Source organism: Oryx dammah, unplaced genomic scaffold (genome assembly GCF_014754425.2).
Source record: "Oryx dammah isolate SB20612 unplaced genomic scaffold, SCBI_Odam_1.1 HiC_scaffold_29, whole genome shotgun sequence".
NCBI lineage: Eukaryota > Metazoa > Chordata > Mammalia > Artiodactyla > Bovidae > Oryx > Oryx dammah.
In genome coordinates, this window is record NW_024070213.1 from 16,615,403 (window position 1) to 16,622,425 (window position 7,023).

The following is a 7,023-nucleotide window of genomic DNA, read 5'->3' on the forward strand; positions in this document are numbered from 1 at the left end:
TGCTGGCCCCCGGGGGCTGGGGAGGATCCCAGAGATTCCCTACTCGGCGAGGTATCCCGAGAGTCCAGGTGCAGGTACGGCTCTTCCCTGACTTGTCTGTGTGGATACCACCCCACCCCACCCCCACCCACATTGCTCCTGGTCTTCGGGTCCCTGCCTCTCTGTCCTCTGCAGAATTTGTCAGTCAGCTCCCCACCAGCACAGAAGTGACTCTAGCTGAGACCCCCTCCCTGCCTCTGGACGGGCACGCTTTCTAATGACGTGAGACTTACTAAGGTGGACTGTGCCGCACTGTTGAAACCACAGAGGGAGTAAGGCCACACACCTGTCAAAGGGGCGGGGTGTCACCTGAAGACGCTGGATGTTCTTTGTAACAATCACCTCAGAAAGAGGTGGGTTCTCAGATAGTGGTCCAGCAGGTGGGCCTCTAAGAGGAAGACCAGAGGCCACCTGCCTGTCTTTTTAGACAGGCAGGCCACCTACCTCCACTCTTTTTAGACTTCTGAGGACTGGACACTGAGATGCGGGCCCTGGTTCTGGGTGCTCAGGTGTCTGAGCTTAGGGCTAGGATGGAAGGGCCTATGACATGGATATGGAGCCATAGCTTCTTGTGGATGGACAGGTTTTTATTGCCCTAAATCATCTTCCCCTAATTCTTTAAAAATTAAAAACAATTTTTTTTAAATTATGAAAGTATGAGAGCACATTCCTAGGAGACTTGGAAAATACAGAACAAAGCCACATGCATTGTTGTTGTTCAGTTGCTAAGTTGTGTCTGACTCTTTGTGACCCCATGGATTGCAGCACATCAGGCTCCTCTGTCATGGGATTCTTCAGGCAAGAATACTGGGGTGGGTAGCCATTCCCTCCTCCAGGGGATTGTCTTGATCTAGGGACTGAACATGAATCTCCTACATTGCAGGCAAATTCTTTACCACTGAGCCACCAGGGAAGCCTGAGAAAGAGCAAAGTGGGGCCCAAATGGCTTAAATTAAAAAAAAAAAATTATTACGGAAGAGCTTCTGACCTTAGATGTACTCTCTTAACAAAATTTTAAGTGTACAAGGGTTAGCTATAGGCACAATGTCTTACAGAAAATCTGAAATGTCTTTTATAATCTGGCCTTGGAAGTAACAGAGTATCCCTGTTGCCATGTTATATTGGGCCCACAGACCAACTCCAATACAATGTGGGAAGAGACAACTCCAGGAAGGGAATTCCGAGAAGCAGGGATCCTTGGGGGCCAGATTGGGGGCTGGCTATCACACAAGTAGACAGATTATTTTATTTTATGCTGTTTCTTTTTTCAAAATTAATTAATTAATTAACTTTGGCTGTGCTGGGTCTCATCGCTGCATGGGGGCTTCCTCTAGTTATGGTGCCAGAGGCCCACTCTTCTTTGTAACGCTTGGGCTTCTGCTTGCAGTGGCTTCTCCTGCTGCAGAGAACGGGCTCTACGACGTGTGGGTGTTAGTAGTTGGGGAGCATGGGGTTAGTTGCCCTGCGGCAAGTGGAATACTCCCTGCCCAGGGATTGAACCTGTGTCCCCTGCATTGGCAGGCAGATTCTCAACCATTGGACCACCAGGGAAGTCCAGAAGTAGACAGCTTATTTTAGTAAAATAAATGCAGAGGATCACCTAGCAGGATGTCATTTTTGCTAGATATGGTTGTATTTTAGATGCAGTAACCTGACATCGGACACGACTCAGCGACTTCACCTTCATTTTTCACTTTCATGCATTGGAGAAGGAAATGGCAACCCACTCCAGTGTTCTTGCCTGGAGAATCCCAGGGGTGGGTGAGCTTGGTGGGCTGCTGTCTATGGGGTCGCACAGAGTTGGACACAACTGAAACGACTTAGCAGCAGCAGCAGCAGCAACCTGAAGTCTGAGTGCCTTGCAGGCTCTGACCCCCTCCTCCTCACCCCTAACAACCAAAACACTCCTTCATCCACCCCATCAAGGACTGCAGAGATCAAAGTATGACCTACAGGGGACCAAACATGAGAAGAGGTGGGGATTTGGGAAGACAGCCAAGGGTTAAAAAGCACCAAGAAAAGGAGAGGGATGGGTAAGGAAAGAGGAGCCCCAGACAGGACGCCCTTTCCAACCTTGGGAGGGTAAACATAGTGAGAATCTAGGACTGCGGTTCCCCGCCAGCAGATTGTCCAAAGAGACGAGTTCAGAAGCTGGAGGTTTCAGTTCCAAAGCTCTTACCCCCTCGGGGGCTTTGTGCTGACTCTCAAGCCTGAAATAAAGTCCTTTAGTGAAGGACTCTTTAAACATAGTGTGTATGTGCCTGGGTTGCTAATGGGCAGGCGGTTCTGCTGCAGCCAGCACCATCCCTTCCTTTGACAATAAGGAGTTTGTGGGCAAGGCTGCACTTGGACCTCAGATGATCCACTTCCGTCATACTCTCTGTTCTAGCTCCTTTTGTTTTCTCCAAGACTTTAACAAACCCTTATTTGAAACAGTGCCCCTTGTCACATTTATGCTGCTCACAAAGAAAGGAAGGGAGTGGCAGCAGAGGCAGGGGAGCCCTCCCTAGAGGAGTGGGGGAGTGCTCTGTGACCTAGCTGCCCTCCCCTTGTTGGGGTTCTCTCTCCATCTTGGACCTCACACATTAAGAATGACAACAGGTTCTTCACAGGTGGGTCAAAGACAGCAGTGGGCAAGGTCTGTCTGCAAACTGCTGGGAGGAGAGAGGAAGCCAAGGGGAGAGGTGGGTGTGGAAGGCAGGATGGTAGATGTTACAGAGCATGGAAGCTGAGTGGACAGGTCCTGTGAAGAGACCAAGGCTCAGCAGTGAAATAGTTTGCCCAAGGTCACACAGTGAGGCAGTGACAACACCTTGGAAAGCCGTGTTTTTAGGTTTGTCTTGCCCAGAATATGGAAGAGAGAAGGGCTGGCTTCCAACAATCCTCTAGAATGTGGATGACAGGCTACACAGATGGGAGTTCCCTGGTGATCCAGCTGTTGAGAATCTGTCTTCCAATGCAGGAGATGTGGTTTCGATCTCTGGTCATGGAACTAAGATCCTACACGCCTCAGGGAAACATGCAGAAGATACAGAAAAGCCCCTGCCACAATGAAGAGCCTCGCAGCCATCCCCCCGCCCCCCGCCTCTGCCCTCGAGATGGAATACACATATTCGTGGCTCATCTGCCTGCCAGAAGGACTGGGTAGGCCCAGCACAAATGGAGGGATGGCTGGAGCCCCCTTCCTGCAGAGGACAACATTTGAGGGGAGGGAATCGGGCTAGGACTCTGCTCGCTCTTTTGGAACTCCAGGGTTTGCAGTGGCCTCTAAGGGTCCCCTGATGAAGTAGGGGTCCCGCTGAGTTACAGGATCAGCTCCTGGTTGGGATGCCTTTGTGTTCTGCAGGTGGGGACTTTCCTGCTGCTCTTTCAACCTGCAAGTCTGGGCACATGGGGTAGCTGCATGGAGATGGTGGCTAAGGTGAGGGGGCAGCTTGAGGGATACACAGCTTAGACTTTGTCATTCTTGCCCCCTGTGGAGCCCCAACCAGAAGGTAGAGTCTGATTTCTTGGGCAACATGGCATTGTCTGCTTCAGGGCACATGCCCACTCCTGACCTCTTGTCCCAGTTGGTCAGTTTCTTCTGAGCAGAGGGATCTGGACTGACTTAGGATAACTCAGCTGGTAAAGAATCTACTTGCAATGCAGGAGACCCTGGTTCGATTCCTGGGTCAGGAAGATCCCCTGGAGAAGGGATAGGCTACCCAATTCCTGGGTTCGATCCCTGGGTTAGGAAGATCCCTTGGAAGATGGCAAGGCAACCCACTCCAGTATTCTTGCTGGGAGAATTCCCACGGACAGAGAGCCTGGCAGGCTATAGTCCATGGGGTTGCAAAGAGTCAGACACAACTGAATGACTAAGCACAGCACAGAGAATCATTTGGGGTTCAGGCCTGGAAAGTTGCTTGTGTTCAGGCCTGGTGGATGCGGAGGGGTCAGGGGCCTGGCATGGGGCTGGGTTAGAAGGGTGCAGTCACTCTCTGTCACATGGAGATAAACATCCTTGATCCCTGATCATTTCCCTAGGGGCTAAGACTCTAGTCAACAAAATTAAAGCTGATCTTGGGATCCACAACTTTGTGATCCTGGAAAGGCTGGGGTGGGACAACTTGTCCATAGCTGTTTTACCTGCACCCCAACCCTTGCCTTTTCTTCACTCACCCATCAGCGCCCTGGTGACTAACTCCTCCATCTGAAAATGAGTGGTTCAGCCTGATTTGAATGAGGGGTAGGGGCTTGGCATAGTGAGCCCATGTGGGCTGAGAACTGGACTGTGTGTGTGTGTGTGTCTGTCTGTCTGGCCAGAGCAAGGATGGAGTGTCTATCCAACGGGGTGTTGGAGGAGGGACTGAATTTGGTGGGTAACTGGCTCCCACTGCAGCAAGCAGCGCCCCCTGCTGCCCACAGGGGAAATAGCAGCCCTAATCTGGGTGGGTCCACTTCTACTGGGAGGGACTCCAGGCAGGCAGCTCAGTCCATACTCAGTCGGACTCTGTTGTGTCCGACTCTGTGTTCCTTTGGGGTCTGGAGGCCTCTTGTTGAATTCTGGCTCCTGGAGGGAAGGGGTCCAGGGGAGGCTGCAGATCCGCGGTGGGGAGGGTGTGGGTGCTCGCATCATAGGAGTCTTGGGGGACAAGGCTGCTTCTGCTGGGGTCCAGTGGTCACAGGGGAGGCCAACGTGCTGCCGGGTCAGGCCCTCTTGAGAGACCCCAGCCAGGGACCGACATGCAGAGCACAGTGGGCAGTCCTGTGCATAGAGGCCTGGACAGGCGCTGTGAGCTCTGAGTGGCCAGGACCTGGTGAATACACACACCCAGAGCATTTTCCCCATGGCTTCCCTGCGCCCAGAAGGGACAGGTAGGGTCCCCAGTTCTTGGAGGGCTCTCCCCTCCCCCCTCTGTTGGGGGCCCTGCAAAGAGGCTGTGCAGGGAAGAAACGGCTCAGGTCCACCCTGAGTTTGTCCTTGTCTTTTCCAAATTTGTTCCAGGCTGGTGCGGGGGTTGAGTGCTGCAATCCTAGTTTGTGGCCGGAGCCCCAGAGACCATCTCAAATGTTCAGGGACCCAGTCATTGCAGGAAGAGGAGGCAGGGGTGTGCATCCAGTGAGCACCGGCCAGGGACTTTCCAGAAATCCCCTCCCCTCCCCCAGCCAGGCACTGTCCCCACCCCACCTGAGCCCTCTCTCTGTGCTCTTGCCCCACGGGACTTTTATTCTGAAAGAGCCAAGGCCTCTGTAGGTAGGGAGGTGACCAGAGGCTGCAGCTGGCCTGGCCTCTGGACAGGCCCTACCCTTCTGGGCTGTTTTTCAGGGCAGCGATTCTGGGCCCCTATGGGAGGAGCCATGCTGCCTTCAGTTGTCCTTCTTACCTTCTGTCCCCAGCCTTGCTGGACTGTAGGCAGAGGGTCTTTGAGGCCTGTTGCCTTCACACCTACTATTGCCTTCACACCCTCATGTCCTTCATCTTTCAGGTCCTAGGCCTTGAACCCTCTGAGAAATGGAGTCGTAGTGCACGCCTGCTCAGTCGTGTCCGACTCTTTGCCACCCCATGGACTGCAGCCCACCAGGCTCCTCTGTCCATGGGGATTCTCCAGGAAGAATACTGGGGTGGTTGCCATTCTTATCTCCAGGGGGTCTTCCTGACCCAGGGATTGAACCTGGGTCTCCTACAGCTGCTGCTTTGGCAGGTGGATTCTTTACTACCATGCCACCTGGGAAGCCCAGCCATATCATTAAACAAGGATGTCACGGCCAACATCGAGTCCGGCCCTCCAAATGTGAATTTCTGAGCCCAGAGGGCACCCAGGAAGAACAATGCCTGCAATCCAGCAGCTGTCAGGCTGCAGCCACTCCCTACGGCCCATCAGTTGAGGAACTAAGGATGTGAAAATCAAATCAAATTGCAGGCTGCTGCCCCCAGATAGCTGAGGAGCATATGAAAGGAATGCTTTCAGTAAGCCCAGGCTCTTGCATCTTCCCATACATCAGTCAGTTCAGCTCAGTTCAGTCGCTCAGTTGTGTCCGACTCTTTGTGACCCCATGAATCGCAGCATGCCAGGCCTCCCTGTCCATCACCATCTCCCAGAGTTCACTCAAACTCACGTCCATAGAGTCAGTGATGCCATCCAGCCATCTCATCCTCTGTCATCCCCTTCTCCTCCTGCCCCCAATCCCTCCCAGCATCAGAGTCTTTTCCAATGAGTCAACTCTTCACATGAGGTGGCCAAAGTATTGGAGTTTCAGCTTTAGCATCAGTCTTTCCAATGAACACCCAGGACTGATCTCCTTTAGGATGGACTGATTGGCTCTCCATACATAAAAAAGCGCTAAATTCCTTAACTTGAGATATTTGGTTTTCCTTAATTAACAATAATCTTTTGATGTTCAGACTACCTGCCCCTTGTTGCAAAACTTCTTCACAACCTGCCTGACAACCCCCATACCCCAACAGTTCGCTCAGGGTCACTTGAGATGCTGTCTTTTGGTTCTGAAGTCTTAAGAATTCTCACCAAATAAAACATAACTCTGAACTTTCAGGCTGTGATTATTAAGTGGACACCTTCATCTGTTTCCCTTTTCAGTCCTTTTTGACCCTCTTGTTGCCTGTCCTTCCCAAAGCAGACATGGAGACCAGCTCACTATTTAGAAACTTTCCGCCTCCCCTGACACCAGATAAAGGTCTCACCCTGACCCATCCTCTTCCCCAACATGTAGGATGCAAGCACACGATTGGCAAGGCTCATTAGGTGTCAGTCAACATGTCTGTTGAACTCTGTGTGGCTGGGGCCATGCCTTGGGCCTGGTTCTATTGAGCCCAGGGAATTTCTCAAGAAGAAGGACAAGGAACTGGACAAGAGCCCCAGTAGCTCCTTTTTAGATTCTTGAGAGTCCAGTCACTTTCTCAAAAGCTCCACCAGGATGGAGTCTCCACTAATGCTCCAGTGCATGAAGCTGAGTGCTTTCTTAGACGGAAAATAAGAGGCCAAA